The 23112-nt window shown below is 35.8% G+C and overlaps 1 long non-coding RNA gene across 1 annotated transcript in view; it reads right to left on the bottom strand.

Annotated features, from left to right (window-relative positions):
• Positions 1-7469: 7469 nt before the first annotated feature.
• The window catches only part of LOC118683979 (uncharacterized), a 53726-nt gene continuing 38083 nt past the window's right edge, over positions 7470-23112 (bottom strand). The window contains exons 2-4 of the long non-coding RNA XR_004979751.2: positions 12496-12584; positions 10042-10316; positions 7470-8676 (exon numbers count right to left, since the gene is read on the bottom strand). This is a non-coding gene — a long non-coding RNA (uncharacterized LOC118683979). The remainder of the gene's footprint in view (positions 8677-10041; positions 10317-12495; positions 12585-23112) is intronic.

The following is a 23112-nucleotide window of genomic DNA, read 5'->3' as shown; positions in this document are numbered from 1 at the left end:
AAGCTCACAGCTATTCCAAAGTATTCTGGAGTCTGTTTTTGCTTTTCTCTTTGTAAGGGAACTTACTGCACTGTTGTATTTCAACCACTAAAACTTCCACACCAGGAACAGGCCAGGGGCAAAGTTACTCTGATTTTTGCACTGTCCCAGAACTGTGTTTTATTACTGTATCCCCTCAGGTCCCTAAGTTACAATAGATATCAAAGTCAGCTTTCCAAATCTATTTTCACAATAATTCAAAGTGGTTTCAATCTTTTTTTTTTTTTTTTACATTTTCCATCTGTACCATGTTTAATATATGAAGCCAATTATATGTGAAAATGTCAAATGGTCTGATTTAATGAAAAAAAATAAAGACCACATGTACACTTGAGGAGAATAACCTGTGTTATTCCTTGCATTTATCCTATGCAGCAGAATATAAGTACAGGTTTTTGTAGCTTGTTCAGAAGTGTTGTTGGTAATATTTTTTTTTGCATTCGCTTTTCTCAACTTTATTCAAAGTGGATGTAAACAATAAATAAAATTATTGCCAAGGTTACTTTTCCTAAAAGTGGCTGTTATAATCAGAAAAAGGATGCCATAAAAATGGTATCTAATATCTTACATTTATTCTCCCTCAGTGACTTCTTTATCAATTGTGCTCATTTTGCAAGTCAAAACAAGATCCTTCTGACTGCCAATACTGCAGTTCTACATGTTACTTGAAAAGGAGACAATATTCTTCTACTCTCTTTTTCAACGATACAAATTTTTGAATAAAAACCATACCCACCCATCTGGATGATGATGCAGGAGGTAAACATAAGGCTTTGCAATTCTGCTTTGCAGTTCAGATAGTGGAAAACATATTTATAGTTAAATGTATGAAAATGCTAAAAACCTGAGGCAGATACTTGAGCTGCCAATTTGTGATTGTCCTTCTGATGCCAAAGCTTTGACTCCAACAGCAGGCCTTGAGGTATGGCAAGCATAGAAATTAATGCAGCAGTGGTTTTGAGTAAGCACAGCAAAGTTTAAAATAACTGAAATTATACTGAACTGTTGTCTTAGGCAGCATCTCCAGTGAGCTGATTGAGAGCTCAAGTCTGGACCCGAGTCACAGGACTTTTATGGCACAGTTTCTAACAAACTGTCAGACCCTTAGCACCTTATTTAGCCCTGAATGGTGTAGAAACAGAAAAAACTCAGAATGTAAAAATAGTCAAGACTGTTAAAACTCAGTGTTGTGTCGGTTTACAAATTTTCTGGTGGACTTTTGGCCTATGTATAGAAGAAACAAGGGAATCCACAATCAATGTAAGGAATAGTTTTCCACCTTTGATTTCCTTCTACCTTCTTCATAACAAGCCTATGTCTTTTCTGATTCTTTACTGATGATCAAAGATAAAGGAATGAATATTCCATTGTTACACCTGAAAATAAACCTTTTCTCTATAGCAGATACAAAGCACAGAGAATAACTGCTGGGACAGAGACAGAATTAAGGCTGGCATTAAAACCTTGCTCTGCCTTTTTTAGTGTTAGTGTTTTGCAGATTTTAGGGCTTCTTGTTTAAAAAGTATATCTTTGGTGTTGTGTGTTTCTTAATAATAAATTATGTCTTCCTGTTTCACATTGACAGGACCAGAAGCAACTTCTTGTATGAACCTAAAGTCTTACATTACAACATTGAAGGGGAGATGTGGAAAAAATTAGGACCTTTTGTTTTGGGAATGATGTTTTTGTTTTTTCCTCCCTCATAAATTTAACAATCAAAAGACTAATTTTGCTGCAGGTTCAGAAAATGTAAAATTTAAAATATTTCCAAGTGGCTGGCACATATCATTAAAAAAAATTATTTGCTCTAACTTGCTTTCTTTGATTTACTTGGAATCTTTAAAAAAACGATCTTTCTGCTCACTATTGACAATGTAACCTATTGTTTGTTAAGCGGCCAAGATCAATTTACAAACCTTTTTTTTAGAAAAAAACTTTAAACAGACAAAATTAATGGCATAGTTTGTGCTGCTTCTGATAATCCAGTTAAAAAAGCAGCAATACAAATCTAATAAATGTTTTCAAAGTTTCAATGAACTGTCATCAGAGCAACTGCTGTATTGATCATCCTCTCTTTTCTTCTGCTCCAAAGGGTTACATTTATGCAGCTCACATATCTATTAAAAGAATAATCTTTCCTTCAATAACTTCTATTTTTTCTGAGCTTTTAGCACATTTGATGTGCTGCTGCTCTTTAGAGTTTAGAATTTATAAACAGCATTTTGACTGGCACACAATGGTTCAGTGTGAGTTACCTAAACATATGCACTTATTTAACTATGGAAATTGTCACAGTGTCTTTCACAGCTCTACCTGCAACTGTGAAATTGTCTGTGCTCCAATACTTCATTGAATGCCTGACTTAGAGATGCTGAAGACTTTTGCAGTGTCAAACTCTAATTATCACCAAAGATCTTCTTCTAGGTGTTTGTTTACACATATATCACCCCAGCAAACTTCCCAGGACTTTACTTCTCTCTTATTTATTTTCTCCCATCCCATTGTATGTACTAAGCTCTAAACCAGCTTCTTCTTTAAATTTCAATGAAGGAAACACATTGCCATCAAGTTGCCCACCAGACATTGGTGCAATTGACATGATTTGCAGTAGAATAAGCAACAACCTAAGTGTGTTTACAGTGAATGCATTTTATTTTAGATGTTCAGCCTTGGGCACTGTCAGGTTACCCTCAGAACCTTCTCTAGCTTGACCTTTCCTTGATTAATGTTTTTCCCCTGGCGGAAACTTCTGAATAATCTTTCCCCCTTGCTATTGCTTTTTCTTTCTTTGCAGCTGCCTCTCTTCCTAACATACCATTCACCCATCACAAATAACTGTTGTATTTGTAAATAAGGCAGACAGACAGACACTGACTCATAGCCACGTATAGACCACCCAAATTGTCTGTAGCTTCCACCACATTTCACCTTTCTTGTCTGAAATTAACAATGACCAAAACTGGCTGCTATTAAAGTTCTGCAAAGCATATTAAAGGCAAGCTCACCAATAAAGTTTAATCATGTTTTTCTGAGCCATATTTCTCTGGTTCATATTAATGGGATTTATGATGTCTGTGTAGTGCAGGATCTTTGCCCTCTACTTTCATTTCTTTTCCCCTTAACTGAAAATGTAGCCTAGGTTAAACAAAAGCCATAAAAGCTATGATCAGTAAAAAGAGAAAATCAGATGCAGTGTGAGATGTTTCAGTCAAGCAGCGCAGTTAGAAACTCAACCCAGAGGTGCTGTTGATTCAGTTTATGTGTGATGCTGAATAAGCTGGAAGCTGTTCTCAAGATTCTTTGTTTAAAAACTGAGTACCAAAGAAAGTATTTCTGCCAAGTACTGTCCCATAGCAAATGAAAAAGTAATTTCATTCCTTTTTCATTTCCTCAGATTACAGACAGTCAGGAATCATACAAAGACAGAAAATCTATTCTTAACTTCACTGGAATGGGTGAATCAGTTCAGATTAAAGAAGAAACAGCACAAATCTTTGACTGAAAATTCAGCCAAACAATTTCAAATGTTCTAGGATAAAAAGGGGTTTAGTTAGCTTTGTGCTATTATTTCTAGTCCATCACTTCATCTTTTCTAGTGAAATCAAAATACTAAAATAACAGAAAAAATGTCCTTGTGTTTTTTCAAAAAACCTAGAGGATTGTTTTAGACATATGCCTCATGGTATGCAGAATATTTTTTCATGTCTGGCTGAGTTTGAAAGCAAATGAATGCACAATAGGAAATTATAAAAAAAAATTGAAAAAAATGTTTGAAAGTGTATGCTAGAGCAGATATGCAAATTAGTAATTTGCAAACAAGCTTTTGATAGAGTACTGTCAGCTGGATCCATACCTCTGTCCTTGCTAGAACTGATGGGCAGCACATGTGTCATATTTAAATCCTGCTATCTATAAACTATTGTTTGAGTGTAAGCAATCCATTCTATTTAGCTTTGAATACAACATATTATAAAGGAAAATCTAGTAAATAATAGAAGCCAGACAAATCAGAGCAGTGCAGATTCTAGGACTCCCTATATGCAAAAGGACTTTTCTGAGGTTGTGCTACTAATGATGTTACTGTGTGCTGCTGGAAGCTCTTTTTCAAAAGCTTCAGGATTAATTTGCTATCAAAATGGATGACAAGCATTCACACAGAAAATAATGATATTTTTAATTCATAATTTATCATGTCATGTGATGTCATAAATTAAATAAAGCTGTATTAATTCTAAGTGAAAACATCCTTTCAGGGGATAGCAATCAGTTCTCACGTGATTGTGTTTCTCAGACAAAGTGGGAGGGTCTGTGAAATAGTTCTCCCTTAAAACAATAAGTATTTTCAAAACCTGGTGAGGAAGTATACAGGAAGAAATATCTGGAATGATAAACTGAATACAGTCATTGTTCAACTAAAAAGCAGAGTCGTTTAAATTTTTTTAAATGTAGAAACAAATTTCATATCACTTTTCAATCTCTTTTATTCAAATAAGATTATTTTTGTTGCCAGTAAGATTATTTTCAGTGTGGATAGGATAAAAAACTGAGGACCAGACTGAACAACCTTTTCTCTAGTGGAAAACCTGTGGATGAAATAATGACAAAATTTGATATCAAAAACCAACAAAGAGAAATATTTCACAAAATACATGCTGTTCTTTCTAGTTCTTTCACTAAACTATGAGGGACAAGAAGGAGCATAAGCTAAAAATATTCAGAAAAATTTGATCAGGTAACCTTCTTCCCAGATATAATGATAGAGAGCACAGCACACTGCATTTAAGTAGGAAACTGAACAAACCCCAGGCAATTCTAACAACTCCCATGCTTCTGCTGCACTTGTGAATGTCAGAGTGCCTTGGAGACAAGGCTTCACTGTTGGCTGGAGGAGTCCTTGGGGAGGTGGGAGCTCTGGCTCAGATGTCTCTCTTCAGTTTGCTTTCCCTCCCCTTGCTGGCTGTCCTCATTCTCCTCAGAGAGCTCTTACTGCGTCAGAGAGAGCACAGAGCATTATCTCCTTTGTTCCAGGAGATAGCTGGGAAGTTGGAACTGAGCTGCTTGACTGTATTTGGACTTGGCTCATTATGAGCATACCCAAAAAAATTCACACAAGGCAAAATTGCAAGCAGAATTTAAGGTGCACCTAGATATTTAAGGAGTGAATGGAGATGTAAATGCTGGACAAACACAAAAGAACATTTAGGCTCCTTGGAATTCATCTGGACTGTGCAAGGGCCAGGCACAAACTCATCAAGTTAATAGTGGCCAGATTTCTACACCTATGTATTTTGGGTGTAGATACAGCATGATACAAAGGTGCAAACTAGGTATTGAAAGCAAATGCTGTCCTGCTAATGCAGAGCCCTGACTGTAAGTAGAACATGTTAAAACAGACACTAATTTTACAAAAAATGGAAATGTAATCTTGCAGTCCCAAATCCAACACAGCCTTCTCTAGTATAAACCCTCTAATTGTGCTCCTGGGAAGTGCATGCCCACTATGCATCTTCTCTGTGAATATAGCTTTGGATTAGATTTTTAGGTCTCTTAAAACACAGAACGGTAATGTGCAGGTTATTACAGATGGAGACAGATCAATACATCACAATACATCACATGTTTACAGGTAAAGTGGAGTCAAATAATTCCTTCCACTTGAATTTGATATATATTTATTACTTCTTTTTAAGTTCTAAATACCATTGACACAAATTAGAAATTTTCTGATAGTACCATGATTTTTAACCTAGCAGGAAAAGGCAAAACATGATTTGAAGGTTGGAACTCCAATGAGGTGCAGAGACCAGTATTCTGCACATGAAGAAGGGTGGTACAGGTCATAATCCTAGGTCCCCAGCAACATTTGTACTAAAAGCTGGTCTATTTTTACCAAAAAAAAAAAAAAAAAAAAAAAAAAAAAAAAAAAAGAAAAAAGAACTGAATTTGTCAACAAACTCCAGTGTCAGATAAGTGAAGTCAGTCAAATTAAACTTTTCATAAATGACTCTCCTAATTTCTAATTTTCTGAGTAAGCATCTTAAAAACATTGAGTTTGTTTTTCAAAGGTCCTGAATAATTAAAGCCAAGGGAAAGACACATAGAAAATTCTTTAAGTATGCTGAAGTCTTTGAAAAAATCAATATTTTGTGATACAATGTTTGCAAGTTTAAGCTGCAGCTATTTTGGTACACATCTTGCTCATATGCAAATGGAGATTATCTTCTTACGTTACCTAATGAGCATTTAGATAATAAATTCATTACATGTCAGGCAAAATTTCTGCAATACTTGGCTACCTAAGAAAGTCAGATGGAAGGCTGGTAGTATTTTTTTACACATCACATTTCCCAGAGGCTGCACGTGAATTCTGTACTCATATGACTCCTTCACACAGTAGTGATATGAGAGAACAAGTTTCAGACCTATACCATCTCTACTTCATTTTTTTTTTCCATTTTTTCTTTATAAACTGGTTTTCATGGAAATTTAGTTGAGCTGATCACTCATTATATACATTTATCATCACATAGTGTTTAATAGCTTTACATAAGTATGGTGGTGCTTAGAAATTCAGGAAGGCATAAGGCTCTCCAGTTTCATCAGACATGTTCTGGGCAGACAACAGTGTGTAGTTAAAAAATATGATACTGAAACAAAGAAAATTACATTCTGTCCATTTTTCACTTGAAACAACAGCCAAACACATTGCTTATAGCAGTCAATTTGGACATTTCTAGGGCCCTGAAGAGAGATGGGAAAGCTGTTGGGCAGAGCCATCAGGTGCACTAATGAGATAAGGGAGCTGGAGAGATCCTTTGAAAATAGTTGTTGGAGAGGCTAGGAGGAGGGAGTTTGGAGGTTTGGGTTTTTCATTTTGGGGCCACATATGCTCCAGGAAAGATTCATATTTCCTATCTCAAAGGAACACACATAGCATACCAGTAGGAAATACCAAACAATCATAAGCAGTGCCCAGCAACTTCTGCTCTCAGTGGATGTAAGTACAGAGATGATGAAAAGGCAGCTAAACACCAAATTGAATAACAGTGACTCTAAAATAAATCACAGTACTCAGTTCAAGTGTAACCAATATTATCCACATTCTTTTGCCAAAACAATAAGAAATTATTGTCAATTCTGGACAGACATTTTAAGACAATGTTTCTTTTCCTTCATTTCTAGAGGAGAAAACAATTGTGTGGAGAATGTTTAAGAATATATCTTTTTTCTTTATCAGACATTCCATAACTGACTAACCTGCTTATTCTCTTGGAAAAAAATAAATCAATAAAAACAATTAGTTGAGTTGAAATTGTATGTTTGACAGTTCAGCAAAAGTTCAATTTTTTCCAAAAGTGGATATACTAAACTCTGTGGATGAGTTTAAGTAATCTAGATTATCAAAGCAAACTCAAAATTACTCAGGTAAATAGACATTTTTATTTACAGAATTATTTAAAATATTTTTTTTCTCTTATGATCTCTACTTGCTTAAAACATACACAGATTGTTCCAAAATCATACATGACCCAGAAAATAGAGATCTGAATATTTTTCAGTATTTCTTTTTAGCTTGCAACCTTTTTCTTTCCAGTCAGTTCATGACCATTAAATTTTATATGTATTTTCTTCCACTAATGATGACAGAAAACTGATTCAGAAAAGTAATTGTGCTGGATTTCTTCAGTTTAAAAGAACACTTCTTCTTTTCATATGAAAAAAAAAGAATATGAATAAAAAATTCACACATGCTCTTATGTTGTTTCAAAGTCAATGATCTTTGGATCTTTTGTCTCATAAACCTGTGGGGTTTTCTGGAGAAAATATTCACACAAATAAATGCTTTGTATATTTTAAAAAATAAAAATAACTCATTATGCTTTTTTATGACTATGAGATAATCATATCTCTTTTGAAACACCTCTCTGCAAGTGTAAACTACAAAATGCTCTCAGATCTTTAGGAGATCAAAAAGCTCATAGCTTTGAAAGTCAGTCTCAGTTAACTGCAGAAACTTCTACACATTTGGATACTTTATGATTGTTAAAATTTTGAATATTTAAAGACAGGACTAAGATTGGCAGAAAGTGGGGTGAGGTACTTCTTGAATGTGTTTGTGGTAAGGTACTTCTTGCATGTATTTGTGTTCAAAGGAGACTAGTATACAAATCTGCTTGCAGAAGAATTAATTTTGGAAATCTTAGCCAGTAAGAACATTAACCTTCATTAACTTTTAAATAGATTTATTCAGAAATTCTTTTCCTAATGATCTCACCCAGGGTTTGCTTTGACGTAACTGGGGCTTGTGTATCGAGCTGCTGAAGATTACTAGATTTGCCCTCATTCTATCTGAGGAAGAATATTTCCTCCTTCCATCCAAATGAGGTCCTCCCAGACCAGTCTATTAGGCAATGAAAGGAAGAATGGGGTCAACTAAAGATGGCAGAACACCATGGAAAACAAATGTCTTTTGAGAATAATGCATTACAAGATCTTCTGATGAAGGAAAGAATGGACCAACCCCTTTTCCTCTCTTCTCTTCTCTTCTCTTCTCTTCTCTTCTCTTCTCTTCTCTTCTCTTCTCTTCTCTTCTCTTCTCTTCTCTTCTCTTCTCTTCTCTTCTCTTCTCTTCTCTTCCTAACAGAAGATTAAGATTTAATAATTATGTATTTGAAATACAAAGGCAAAAATCATGTCTGTCATGTTATTTCACTTATAATTTTTGTCATATCTGAACATTACGTTGTGTATATTTTTTGTCAAATCTTGAATCAACACTAAGGGTCGAGGACACTATAATTGACTACCCTAGCAATGAACTTATCTATTCTTCATTTTCCAGATACTATCGCCTAATATAAAAAGAAAACCTTATATAAAAGGAATACAGAATAAGAATATGGTAATGGGAGGAAGCCAACATAAACCAAATCAAGGAACAACACAATATCTTAGAGTTATATTTAGTCACACTCAGCTGGGACATGGGAAAGGAGACTAATTACAGAGGTTAGATGGGTCAGAAGTTAGGAAATTAACCTTAGATTTAGAAGACTCACATTCTATTCCCTACTGTGCCACAGACTTCCTAGGTGAAACTGGTCAAATCCTTTTACTTCTGTCTTGATTTCAATTCTTCACATGCAAAACTGAGGATAATAATACTTCCCCCACACATTCTGTTAATGATTTTCATTATTTGAATGTTACAGTGGTTTAGATTGTATAGATTCGGGTAAGGGCAAAGAGAAGGACAAAAGAAACGGTGTTTTTCTGAGAAGCTGAACTGCCTACAGAGAAAAAGACTCCAAAATAATTATAACCATTAAGGCAAACTCTACCTTCAATGGGTTGCAATTCAGATAGCTGAAATTTATGCTGTAATGTCACTGTGGGTATTTATTTCCTTAAATCTCCTCTTTGTTTAAATCAGAGCCCTACCATTACTTTGGCCCAATTTTTTGTGCTGAAATAGAATGGTATTTATTAATAGGTTGCTCTTTTAGTTTAAGTCTATAATTTAAAGTAACTATGAAAGTCAAGATTCAGTAAAACCTGCATCCAGAAGTTCACAGAAGCTCTGGTAAGGGTGGCAACCTTTTTGAAAGTGTTCCTAAATTATATCAATTGCATGGTTTGTGGTATTATATACACTTAACAGTTTTCAGAGAACTAGCGGACAATTGAATCTGTTTCTGTACATTAATTTAAAAATATATATTTTCTCGGTCTTATATTTATTATTTTCAATGTAGCTGATAAACTGCTGAGGCTGAAATATATCAGGCCACTATGAATCCAGTATAGTCAGGACAGTTCATAATTGCATCAAATTGCATGATTCTTCCTTTAAAAAGTCAGGCCATGAAAAGACATTTCACAGGGAAAGTTAAGGGTAGCAAAAAAAAAAGACCAGCCAGTAACTTAATTTATATGCACACCCACAGACTCTTTCCTACAGCAAATAGACAGACAGCTCAGCTATCTACAGCTTTCTCTCACCTTTTCAGTACCTCTGTGTATCATTTATCCACATGAGTATTCCAAGGGGTAAATGGGAGTGAGAGCAATTAACTGGGCAGTGCAGCCTAATGGAGTTGTGGCCCTCGTTATGTTCCCCTTATTTGCGTCACCTTCTCCAACTCTGCTTCTTCAGAGGCATCTGCCCAACTGCACAGCACTCTTCCCTGCTTGTGCAGGTAATGCTCTTCATGTGGCCTCTTAAATGGAAAAATTTATCCTCCGGGAAGTGAGTCACACTTCAGTTAATGATGATGCTGAAGTTAGTAGGGGACAATGCAAAGGTTAACATTATTATTTTGCAGCTGATATATTAACGGTATCATCCAGTTTTCCTGGGAAAAGAGCAGTGGTTAGCTTGGTCATGGTCACTATAAATTTCTGTAAAATGAAGAAGATCCAAAGAATAAATTTAATTCAGTCAAGAACTCACTAAAAAGCATTCAAAGATAGGGGAAAATATTTCCAAATTATTAAAATTTATTTCATCAGGTATAAATGTTGATCTCTATTTGATAAAACCACCCTTTCAATCCACCCCCCAGAGACTTCTCATGTAAATCAACTATGATTTACAGCTCGTGCATGACTTTATGCCCTTCTAGTAAAGTCTAAGTGTTACAGACTATTGAAATCAATTAAACTACTTATCACTATGCTTTAGAGTAGGCTATAAGGACAATGCAAAAGTTCTGAGATTAAGTTGTTTATTAAAAGCAAGAATCAACAGAATTGATAGGTAATTTATTTTCAAATATTATGAAAATGCCTACATGCATAATGATTACAATGGTATTATAGGTTATGTCAAAATGGTATGAAAAATCTTAGACATTAAACACATCTAATCAAAGATTTGTAGCATTTTATAATAGAGATCTAGCAAATTTCCATTAGTCTATAAAGAAATCTATAAGTAGGATTTATAAAATACATCAATTTTTTTTTAATTGATGAGTGTCACTATATAAGAATTTGCATCTTAAATGAAAATAAAACACAGAAATTCGACCACACAATAAATATTTCAGAAACGAGACCTTTTTCAATACCTGTGAAAGCCTACAAATTAAGGGTTTAATGTAATATTTTGCATACTATTTCATACTTAATTTTATTTTCATTATTCTTATTATATATGACAGAAAATTCATTAATTTAGGGTTTCTGTTGACATTTTTGTCTTTTTTTTTTTTTTTGGACTTTAAGCAGCCCTCTTGCATGCTGCTCTGAGGAAGGTTTGAGGGGGTATGAGTCTTGGGTTTTGTCATTGAATATTTGAAAATAAACAGCTTCGAGTAGTAAATTTGCAGACAGATTTGCTCAAAATATCTTTCCTAAAGCATAAGAATAGATTGTTTTCCTTGGTTGTCACTCCCAACTCCCACTCCAGTAGCAGATCCAACATATCCTGAAGACAACACAGGACCCAAGTGGAAGTACAACAAATATACCAATGACAAAAGTTGTAGTTCAGAAAAATAAAGATGAAAAAGCTCTCCTTTGCACCTACACACCTAAAAAATAATTTTAACCCAGTTTTGCCATTTGAAAATACTTTCCTTCCACAAATTCTTTTTCTTTTTATCTCACACAATTTTAATATAACAACAAAGACAAATCTCTACATTGGATTCCATTGCTTCCAGGACTGACTTGGTGTGAGTCAGATCTCAAGACCCTGAGTGACAGCAAACATACCACTCAACACCACTCATATAGCAAGAACTGACCAGGGCCAAAATCATCTCTCTAGTCAATCTCATGTTGATTCTGATGTGTAAAGATTTTGTGTACAGAACCAAGAGAGCAAGGAATTTAAATACAACAGATGACATGAAATCTAGCCCAATTTTGACTTAAGGTACATGGTGGAGTGACCCAAATGAAACATTGATGATCCCATCATATGCTGTGTGACTCCCAAAGGACCAAAATCAAAGCCACAAATAACTGTCATTTCTTAGGAAGATCCTTAAACATGTTGATTAACTTTACTCCTAGCCATTGGGTTTTTTTGTGCAGCTGCTGAAACAGTACCTTGTCCTGCAGTATTCAAACTGACAGCAGCCATCCATAGCAGTAATTGCATATAACATTCCCTACAACAGAATCACAGTTGTCCATGTCTGACCCTGGCATGGAAGCCACTCATAAACACACAAACCCTCGTTTAAGCAGCAGACAGATCAGGAGGAGGGGGAAGTTCCCAGCTTTACTCCTGCCAGAACCTGGATGTGCCGCTTGGCTGTCGGATTTGGCTGTGACAGCTTCCACCAAAGCGGAGAGAGACAAGTCATGCTGCCCTGTGACTGAGAGTGCTGCAGTGCAGGTCTGGGAGCCCCCTCCAGAAGCAGCAAGATCTCCTCCTGTACTCTGTGTGCAACAGTGGCTGTCAGGGCAAGGTTCCTTCTGCCTACCCCAACACAAACTTACCTGTAAAAGGGTTCTTGAAGCCATCTCAGAGCAAAAGCTGTATTCTCTCAACATATCCTTCCTCCTTTCCTTTGGTGAAACTCATCTTTCTGAGTTAAAAGAGAATATATCTTATGGTGTAAATTGGAATCCAGACTAACATCTCTCTAAAGACACTTATAATCAAATAGCATAAATCATATAGTTAACCTTTTGACACGGCAATTTTAATTAATACATTTTTAATCATACATGACAAGTTGTATCTCCTAATGAGTGATGACACTGGCTAGAGAAAGAAGTACGTATTGGGCTTCAGAAATTTTGCATTAGGCATGGCTGTGTGGATTTTAACAATCACCTTACTTCCCCATTCAGAAAAGCTCCTGAGCTGAAGCTTCAATACAAACATATGAGTTGCCTACAGACATTCTAAAAAAAATCTCTTTGAATCAAAGTCTTCACTTCCAGGTAGCTTTTTTCTCAATATGGACAATAGAGACTACTTAATCTAATTGCACTCTCACAAGAACAGAAGGATAATTCCTAAACTCTTTGGGGCTAAAAGATGTCACTCGCACTTTCATCTTGAGATAGTTTAATTACTAATCTCTACAGACGGGTTTTTCTTCTTATATGCAGTGAAGGAAGATGCAGGAAAAAGTTTTTATTTCCTTGTAATGTTAGTGATGTGTTTGATGGTCCAGTTCACTAGAAGATCAACAGCATGTGAAGATTTCCCCAGAGACCTTCATCGTTACTGGTGTAGATCTCACCACAATTCAACACATTTATTGCTCTGTCTCTTTTCACAGATGGCTGTGACACTAGTTTTCCTTCTTGGCTTTTTTTAGCAACTGTACTTTAAAGAAAACAAGCTGGACTAACAAATCTTGTTAAGATTCTAACATAAAGCACTAAAAGGGTAGAAAAAATCTCAGTTAAAAGTGAAATGTACCATATGCCCTCGAACAACTATGCATCATTTAGAACTGCCTTTGTGACTGTCTTATTGTCCCCAATTGCACCTGGATGTATGTAGAGATAAAACTTTCACTACAAGCTGTAAATAGCTTCCTTTTCATTATTCTTTTTGTCAGTACTGAAAAATACTTTTTTTTATAGGTTTTTTTCTGAGAGATTTTATATACAAAAGCTATGTAACGGTTTCATAGATATCCTTTGCTATGAACATTTTTCGTTCAAGAATGTAAACCAATTTTAATTAATGGGGATGAGTTTTTAACCTACTTCCCTTTTACAGGACTTACTAAAGATAAAAGTGATGTATGGAGAGTTGCTCTCTTTGAGTGTGTTATAACCCTTATTTGCATAATAGAAGAGACTATGCATAAACCTAAGAGTAATCATAAATGTATATTAATGAAGACATTTATAGACACATGAAAATGTATGCCATGTCAGGAAAAAAAATCTAAGATATTATTGTTGACAGATTCAATACAGATGATGTAATGTATGTTAATATTATTATAAATCCTTATTGTTATTCATAGGCTTATATTAATATTGTCATTATGAATCATATTCTCTCAGTTCCCATGAGAAAATAAAAATACATGATGGCAATACACAGTGGCAAAGTGGCATTGTCATGTTTATATTAATGTCAAGTTCAAATTAAAATTAGTTCTAAAATTAGTGACAAAGACATTGTTTTTGCATTTAAAAACAATCAGCATTCATGTTAATGCTGCTAATAAATTGATATTGAAATAACCAGCTTCAATAACTATAGATTGAATGTGTTTGTTGTCAAAGTAAGTGGAAATATAAGCTTTTGAAGTTGTCATTACCGAGCAATGAATAAGGAAAATGATGTGCAGACTCTTTGCTTATGAATATGATGGTCCTGATTCTTTTTCCTGATGACATTTATTTTGCCCTAGAGTTGGTTTATGGATGTCACACTGTTCTGTGGGGTTTTTTTGCTTATGCCACAGCAGTCAGGTTTAGGACTTGTTGAAGGGCATATATGGCTCTGAGATCAAAACAGAGGGTAGTCACTGGGTATCATAGGGTTGACTGAGCAGTACTTCACCTTCCTTCACCTCAGTTTCAGCTTTGGACCACATGCAGTGTTGAATTATCTTTGGTCCAGCCTGCTGCAAGAAGAATCCTGATGTTTGTTTGCTCCATTCAATTTCCTAGGAAACATTTAAATGAGAACTTATGCTAAATATAGGGGGTTTATTAACATGATGATTGAAATTGTTTCACCTTTCTTCTTCAGCCCTGCGCCAGTGAGGAGTTGTTTGTTGTATACAGAGTACAGTCAGCATTTTTGTTCATTGTAGGCACAGTTTGTGATAACTGGGAGTGGGGCTGGGGCTGAGCCACATCCCCAATGGGCTGTAACTGTGTAGGACAGGTGAAGAGTGTTGAGGGCAAGGAGGCATGGAATGCTGAGGTGTACTGAGCAATCACAAAAGGGGAGAAAGGGCACACAGGTGTAAAGCATGAAAGAGGAAGGGTATAAAATGTTGTACTGAAGAGCAAGAAAATGCTGATGTTTGAAGACTTCTTTGGTGTCAGTCATACCTCCACCATCAGTTCTGTTTACATCAGGTAAAATAAAGTACCCAGGGTTTGCTAATAACAAGCAGACACCTGATCCTTTCACCACTTTTTCTCCTCTATTTTATTTTCCTTAGGCCAAAAAGAGATAGAAAAAAATGATATACAAAGAGGACTTGGTATATTATCATTTCCCGGACAAAAGCTAAAACAGTTGTAATACACCAAAATATATAATGAGCACCACTTGTGAGAATCAGAGTTTGGATTGAATTATGTTGCTAATTTGAAGAGGATTTAAGAAAATCTAATAGTTGATCCTTTGAGAAATATGGTATCTATACAGGGAGAGGTTAATTTTGAAGTTGAGTTGTATATGGATTCTCATGGACACAACATACTTTCTATACCAAGCAGTACTTGCAAATGCACATCTGTATACACAAAGGACTTTGAATGCATATAAGAAACTATCTCTTTATACAGTAATTTAATTTTCTTGTTTACTTTCCACAGATACTTCACAATGTAGATAGAGATTTTCATATTATTCTACCTATGGAACTTGTCCTTGTTTTCATAAATATTTGGGCTTAACTAAGGATACAAACATCGATACAATGAGAAACTATGCACAAGATTTATACTTTAATTTTCTATCCATCTTTCTATTCCCTGACAGGTTACATTTCATTCAAACTATGCATTACTAGTGTCACAGGGGTATTGATAAAAACACAAAAAACCTGCATAGATGGAGCAACCATACCCAGTTGTTATCCCACTTGAGAAAAAATATCTCACTCTCTTTTACATTAATGTAAACTCTCTAGATTATTGCCTTCTCTGAGTTGAACTGAATTCTGCAGTCACACTGGTTAAAACCTAATTTAATCTACATGGGAAAATTTATTTCAAAAAATAGGCTAATTAGTAGTCTGCACTAGTGTACAGATGCCCTAGGTAGTAAGTGCACAGAAACATTTGTGAAAGATGAAGAATTCAAAAAGATATAACTTCAAACTAAACAGATTTAAAGTGAGAAAGAAATGTTACATCAAGTCCACCCAATAAGAACTGATAATTTTGTCTGCAAAGCCCTAATCTTGTTTCCTGTTCAGGAAAAGATGACCTCAGTAATGCATAGAACCCTGTTTCAGACAAATATTTTATTGGCATGATTATTTTAATAATGGAAATTATCCCACTAAAATCTATTTACAAAATCAGTGAGTAAGATACCTCAGAGAGCTTCATCCTACAGTCTCTTTTAGAAAAGCACTCCTTTTAGCCTAGAAGCACAGATCTTTGTATCAATGTCTTGGCAAAAAACCAAAAGAGAACTGTATTCTAAAAAGTATTTCTGAGTTTAATTTTCCACCTAATGTGCAGGAAAACAATCAAGGTCTTTTCTTTAGGTGTATTTTCAGACTGTCTTGATTTGTGTATGGATAGCTCTGACATTAATAAGTGATGGTGCCACATTTGGATCATGCCTGTTCTGATACCTCAGAACTGGAGAAAAAGACATCATTCCCTCCCCTCTTTTTTTTTCTGCTCATCCACCTTTCGTTTCTAGGGGATGAGAAACCATGTCTAACTCAGGGAAAGGAATGAAACACAGACATGCTACACAGCAATCTGCAGCTTAAGCCTGGCAAGAGATCAGCCTCTAAAGTGCTCCCTTTCAGAGAAGCAGCTTACCTACCTTCCATAAGTATGTGAAAGTCTGTTTCTTTTCTACGTTTTGTCAACACTTGTTTATCTCATCCTACCAAATCTCCTTGAATTGAGTTGTGTGTCTGCAAAATGAATCCGAAGCTCAAACAAGCCATTGACATTCTCTGCTCCCACCCAAGAGAAGTTTCATTTTTCTGCTGGCAATGATCCATGACATTTAAATTCTGTCTTCCACAACAGGCTTATAGAAAACTACAGAAAGAACTACAGGGTCAGTGCAGGAAACATAACTTTATCATTCTCTTTTAAAGCAACTAGCAAAGCTGGTCAGGATAATGTGAATTTTTGTTTACTAGCTCATTTCTTGACTTTTTACATGACTGACTTTGGAACATGCTGTAGTACGTCATTTTCAAGATCCAGGCATGCAGAACAACAATAATCTCCATGATCGTGAAAGAATAACAGCCTTGAGACTATACATGATTTTGTCAAGAACCAATTTTAGACCCATTTTAGCAAGGCCAGCAGCTGCTGTTTTAAACAGAAGTGAAAAGGGTGAAAAACTTCCCCAAACAACCCCGGCTCTCAGCTGGCTTCTGCCTGGCCATGTTCATGCCACCACTGGTCTGAAGGGACTCTAAAACAGACAGTCTGGCTGTCTGGTGTATTTCTTCTCACTTACTCCTAATGTTAACTCAAGGCAAAGCTTCTCTTTGATGTGTCGCCTTAAGGAAGCAGCATTACCAGAAACCTTGTCTCTGGGGTCTACAGAAATTCAAGCTGTAGGGAAAATAAGACCAGACTTCTGGAAAATTAATTTCCTTGAAGAGATGTCCCATTCAATGTCACCTGATAAAGTTCCTATGATTTCATGGCAGAACTCTGAGCACTCAAGTCTTCTTCCCACTGACCTTTAAGTCATGCTTTGCATTCCATATTTTTCCTTTTACATCTGACTAAAAAGAAATTATTTCTTGCAGTAAGTTGCGAATCTGATGAGGAGCATATAGCTACAACTTTTCTTCTTTCCTGCAGCTCACAATTCCCCTAACTCTTATATTTAATTGAATATTATTTATATAATAATAATACTAATGAGAATGAGAAAGATATGCTAAATGCATTCTTATAACTACAAATTCATGATTGCTTCCTGACATATGCTCTCCAGGGATTTCCTCAAACTTACTGTAAAAATGTTGGCATTCCCATGGGGAAAATATTACCATGAAAAAAATACACTGTTTTCATATGCAACCTATATTTATTTAACCATAGTTAAGCTTCGATATTTTTCTTATCCTGTTTCATAATTATATTTGTCATGTATGAGTTCAACCATTTCCATATTTGCTATTGGGCTGAGTAAAATAGTAGGGACCTTTTTCAATGTTCCTCCTCTTTCACTCTTTCAACCATTGCAACTCTGTATTTACTGGTACCTTTCTGTAGGTGGTGGAACTGGAGGCAATAGTGCAGGTGTGATCTGGCCATAGAGGTTTAACCACAATGATGCTGTGCAAGTAATTGTTCCATTACTTGCACACGAGATCACATTGCTTTTTATTGCCACTGCAATGCATTACTAGCTCCTTCCTAGCTATTTGCTAGCTGTCAGCTCCAGATCTTTTCTAGCACAAGGCATTTCACATATCTCCTTGAATATCTGGGCTTTGGAAGCATTTTGGTTCTGTTATATAAACAAATCACATTTTTCTGCCTGAACATGTGTCAGAGTATCCACTTATAAGAAAAAAAAAAAAAAAAAAAAAACAAAAACCCAAAACTTTTAGTCACTACAACTAGGGACATGAAAATAGTAATATTTTCTCTGGCCAGTACTCTTCTGGTGAGATTTACTTGCTTTTCTCACCATTCTGCAGAAGGAGAAAAGTGTTATGTTCCATATTTCCCAGACCTAACAACCCAAAGAAGACATGTGTGGCCTAATTAGTACTCATCAGCTCCTTATAAACACATGCATTAATTATCACTGAAAGATACTTGATACCATAGAAGACCACATGCAAATTAGGCAACACTGGCTTTGCAGTTAACCTAGTCTTGACTTCTGTCCACCTTTCAAACTCTTTTTTCTGTTCCAAGTATCTAAAGAGTTTTCAAGAACAGAAGGAAAAGGAAGAATTGTACCAAGAAACTTGCTGACCCCGAGTGATTCTGAAGACAGACAAATCTCTTTTCTCTTGGTTCCTATGGAAACATCCACCTCTACTCTCCTTTATCACCATATACATTATTTCTCATGTCTCTAGGTATTTTCTTTCTGCTTCCCAAAATGCTTGAATTAAATATACTCTTCATATTTACTCCTTATGTGATTTGACACTTCCCTTATCATCGATGGAAGCACTCAGCAAGATTTCGAGATAATCTTTCACCCACCCATTGGCAAAATCCCCATGATTTCACTAGAGGAAAGGATGGACTGTCAGAATTTCTACACAAAACTGTTCCTATTTTAGATGTGCTTCTTCCAAAAAGACCATGGGTGTTCACCACTAAGGTGAACTGCTGAAGGCCACATCTACCACAGTAGGATGAACTGCTGAAGGCCATATGCACCTCTCTTCAGCATCAAAATCACATCTTGCCTGTGATATTAACAAAGGCAATAACTGTAAGCATGTAATTATGTGCATACAGAAATGTGAAATACAGGTTGGAAAGACAATATATTGCTTCTTTTTCTAGAGCAAAGTGATACTTGTGATAGGTTCAGTACTTTAATTGTACCTTTAGGAAAAACACAGTATCAGAAGAAAACATTACAGACTGTGAGTGATATTACATACAAATCATTAATAGATCATTTCAGTACTGATGTATTTCCTATTAAGTTTAAATGAAGGGAGCACAGGAAGACAGAAACTCTTTTCTGAATGCCTAAGCCTGAAACAGTGTTATTCTGTATTTACATGTGAGTTTTTACATTCCCTGATGAAAAGCAAATTTTATCTGACTTCAAGATAAATGGTTCTTCAAGTTTTTTGTTTATAACACTACTTCTACCTTCCCTAAAGAGAACTGTCTTTACCAAGGATATATCATCAATGAAAATTACACTGTGGTTTCATGAACAATTTTTTCAGCAACAGTACCTGAGTGCAAATAAAAATGTATGGCTGTGGATAAAGAGAGAGAAATGTTTTAAATTAGTTCTAATAACAAAACCAATTGCAACACCAAGTCATGAAATTATCCCTAAACAGCAGTGATGGAACTGAATACTTAAGTGTGAAAAGAAAGCAAGCTAAAGACCAAGTGCTGGGCATATTTCTAAAAAAAGAGAAGGCCCAAGTAGCCTTCAACTTCCTTTCTTTTTGCACTCTTTGCGTTCTTACTAGATGATGTGCAAAGATAGAAACATTTATCATTTTAAAACTTGAGAAAATTTCAGAGAGGCCTTGTGTTTGGGGGCACATAAGTCTCAAGGTTGTCTTTTTGCCAATGTGCTGTACTGTTATTACACTCAGGGTGCATTGCTGACAGTCACTGTTCTGCAAAAATGACAGAAAATAGGGAACCAGAGTAAGCAGTTTCACTTCTTGCACACAAAATGTCAACTTAGCTGTTATCTTATGGCCTAAGTGATTAGCAGAAATACACAATCATTTCTGAGGCTGTTTACTGTATCTGCCACAGAGGCAGCCAAATTCCCAAGCTATCTGAAATCCTCTGCTTCCAGTTCTCAGGGTTGCTTGCTTATATTAGAGATGATGCTTCAATCTCTCACAGTGATTCTGCTGCCAAATTTTTGTGTGTTGCTGTATTATTTTCTAACTCACTTCCCTTTAAGTCATGTTCTCTTTTACCAGAAGGTTGAAGTGATCGGACACTTTTCAGTACAAAGCCACCAGTCAAACATTTGTTGCATGATTTAAACATGTGGTGAGGGAGAGACTACCTGTATAATTCCATTGTGTTGTTTACTCAACATACTGAGATAAAGTCCCTAAAGGCACTGTAAGTATTAAAAAAAAGAAAAGAAAAAAAAAAGAAAAAAAGTTTTTTCCTTTCTCATTCTCTTACTCCCTCATTACTCACTGGGATTTCTTCCAAAATTCTGGAGGTCAGTGTGAGGGGTTTTTTATAACTTAATGCTTAGAATCTAATTCTACACTTGTTTTTTCTTCAAGTAAAAGAAAAAAAAATAAAATGCAAAACTTTTCTCTCAGTTATAGACTTTTCTGAAGAGAAAGTTGGATTCTTACCTCCAGTGAGAATTACATTTTCTTTTCTCTCTTCAAAATGTGTCTGGTTTTCATAAGGCCTTTAATTATCTAACATATAATTGCCTGATTTGTCTTTTCTAATGTCTCATTTAAAGCAGAATGGTTAAATCTGCCCCTTCTGACAGACTGTAGCCAAAGTAATATTTTATTTTTTAATTCTGAGATAATTTATTATGATAAATAAATTACTTTGTTATGGTAGTGAATTACATTCATAATTGCTGTTTTATTGGCTTTAGGGCTCATTAAAAATATATGTTTCTGCTGTAGTAACTATTTTGCACCAATGCATCTTAGTACTGTGCTTTTTAAAAATATATACTATGTTTGTAATAAAAGTACTGAATTTATAAGCTACTATTCACCTAGGTAGAGACAAGATCATCTACAATACATACTTGTGAGAGACTCCCCAGAGAATCTTAGCATGAAAAAAAGAGGGTTAACATTCTTTGGGTGGACACAGAACTCCAGTACAAGTCCTCTGACCCCTTATTCTTTATGTGAAATTACATCCAAGCACCAACTGTTTTCCACTAAAAGACTATTTGGAAATTGTATTATGAAACATTAAAGAAAATCTTTATCTGGGGACACCACATATGTATCAACACTCCAGGATTTCTGAAACTGGCATCTGTGGAAATCACAGGTTAAAAACATCACCACACCCTTCTTTGGAGTGTACATATTTTTTTCATCAGTTCATAGTAGGGATATGATGGAACAGGCAATAAATGAGACTCTAAAATGGTGTTCTATAGAAAGGGAATGTGTTTGCTGTTTATATTCACAGAGTGGTAAACTGAAAAAAGGGTGTCATCTTGCAGAATTCCTCCCTCATAAGTGTGCATCACACTTAAGAATTTTATGCTGAACTAGAAGCAGCTGCGAGAAAAAGGCAAAAAAAAAACTCCTCTAACTTTTGAGCTTTTTTAAAAAAGTCTTTAAGAAATAGGGCACTGTGTTTTGCTTCAGTGATAGTAGACGAAACACCTCCATGCAGGTTTACCACTGAACAGCCACAGTGGTATTTGTTCCAGACTTAAATGCGCTTCCCACTGACTTTGATTGACAAAGGAAGTCAAAGATGCCTAAGACTTTTGTTCCTCACGGGATCGACCAAAAAACTTTGATATATCTGCATTAGGCACAACAATGTTTTTAAAGAATTTTTCCCCCAACGTATCATCCAAAATCCAGAGCTTTGAGCTGTGCTTCCTATATAATATGATAGATTTAAGTGCCTTATATGTATGATCCAAAAGCTCACACCCTTACCTTGGGAAGCAATTGGACAGTCAAAATAGAAATCCAAAGGTGTACATTCTGGGGTTTTCTCATCACATTGATGCCTGTCAGCCAGGACTGCCCATGACATAAGGGTAGTCACAGAGCATTGCTTCCCTCCTAACACTTTGTCTGAGCATGGGTTTGTGGGGTGGGATGTGAGAAGTCATTTTAGGCCAGCCAGTTTTCATGTGGATGGTTTTCATGTGGACATCACCATGACATGCAATTATTTAATTGCCTTAGCCAAACATGGAACCAGATATGAGGTGGTTTCCGCACAAAAATGGTTGGGGATTACACTGGGCCTGAAAGTCGACATATTTTGCTGTGTAAGATCTGGAAAACTCTTGGAAGTAACGTACTCACCTGCAGGGAGCAATGTGAGTACCTTAATAGTCACCTCCTGACCAATGGTCTTAACCTGAGCAGTGGCAGAGGCTGTGCTTTTTTTTAACTTTGAGGAGAGTGCCACTGTACAGGTTTGGGAGCTGAGTTGAAGGGCAGCCTAGCTTCACTCTCAAAGTAAAAGCTAAGCAGCAGCAATAATGAGCAGGATACCCTTGTCCATCAATGGCAAGCTAACTGCAATCTTTTTAGTGACCATGTATAGTGGCCAGGTCATGTTTCCTGTCACCAGAAGGCAAGAAAAGCCACTCTACAAGTCCTGCTCTGAGCTGAACAATTCTCAAGTAACTCAGGCTGCAGATTGCTGCTTCCTTAGCAATTACATTCAGGAGTGGTCCCCAATTTCTATCTTAAAAGTCAGCTGTCAGTTCCAATTGCCAGTTCTTCCCTTCCACAACTTTTCAGTTAATGGACTGATTTCTGAACTGACCTGGGGTTTGCTTAACCATAATAGGAAAGTTCATTC

Source organism: Molothrus ater, chromosome 1 (genome assembly GCF_012460135.2).
Source record: "Molothrus ater isolate BHLD 08-10-18 breed brown headed cowbird chromosome 1, BPBGC_Mater_1.1, whole genome shotgun sequence".
Classification (NCBI taxonomy): domain Eukaryota; kingdom Metazoa; phylum Chordata; class Aves; order Passeriformes; family Icteridae; genus Molothrus; species Molothrus ater.
Note: the sequence above shows the minus strand (reverse complement) of the source record. Positions and strands in the feature narration are given on the sequence as shown.